Below are 1,147 nucleotides of genomic sequence, written 5' to 3' on the forward strand. Positions count from 1 at the left end.
CATCCGTAACGAGATCTGGCGCCCTCTTCTGGAGTGTCTGAAGACAGCTGCAGTGTACTTACATATAATAAAAATAAATAAATCTTAAAAAAAAAAAAAAGTTCAAAGCTCCTTTTTTCCCCTCTAAATTGGGAAGAAAAAAACAAGACTCAAGTCACCTCTTGGTTTTAAGGAGGGGAGTGATCAACTGACAGTGTTTGCCGGTCAGGCTCAAAGCCCTGGTCTCTGTCCAGAGCACTACGATCTGCCCCACCCCAGCACTCTGGAGGGAAGGCAGATTACTAGGGTTTCAAGCTCGCCCTCTTCTTGGAGAATAGTGAGTTAGAGGACAGGAGCTCACAGGAAGGAGGGCAAATTAGCTGATAAGGGAACTTAGCATGTCCCATGTGACATACCTCATGTGACACTGCTTACAGAATTGGGCTGATATTTCTTCTAAAATAGTCACAGAAGAATCCAATGCACTCAGCATGCATATATATTTTTAAGGTTTTTTTTTTAGGTTTATTTTATTTTTTTAGGTTTATTTTATTTTGCCTGCACCACATATGTGTCTGGTGTTTAAGGAAGTGGTAACATCCATATGAGCTACACATTGAACCTGGGTACTTTAGCAAACAGAACAAGTGCTCTTAACCAGTGAGCCAAGTCTCCAGCCCCAAGCTTTTACATTTTTATTTTACTCCTGTGGTATTTTGGCTGCATGTATATACGTGTACCACAAGATGCAGTACCAGAAGAGGCCAGAAGAGGGAGATAGATCTTTAGAATTAGAGTTACAAACATCCGGGAGCGGCCCTGTGGATGCGGGCAACTCAAACCCCAGTCTGTGAGAACAGCCTAAAGCTCTTAACAGTTGCACAGCCCTTGCAACCCCAGGGTATTTGGGGAGACCCTCCAGCATGTCAGCAGGAAGCACACCTTAAAGATGCCTCTCTGAAGACCTTCGATCTGTGCCCCAGAGTCCCAAGGTGACACCAGAGGGCGGGAGACAGGGACTGCCCAGATGTAAGGATGAAATTCCAGCACACGGAATAGCTGATGGCTGGTCTTCAACGGGCCACACTCTAGCAATAATTTTCTAGAAAATCTAGCCAATTCCATGCAACTCCCTGTATTTGCTCTTGGGGTGTGTGTGTGTGTGTGT

The sequence above is a fragment of the Mus caroli genome, chromosome 9, assembly GCF_900094665.2.
Source record: "Mus caroli chromosome 9, CAROLI_EIJ_v1.1, whole genome shotgun sequence".
In the NCBI taxonomy this organism is placed as follows: Eukaryota; Metazoa; Chordata; class Mammalia; order Rodentia; family Muridae; genus Mus; species Mus caroli.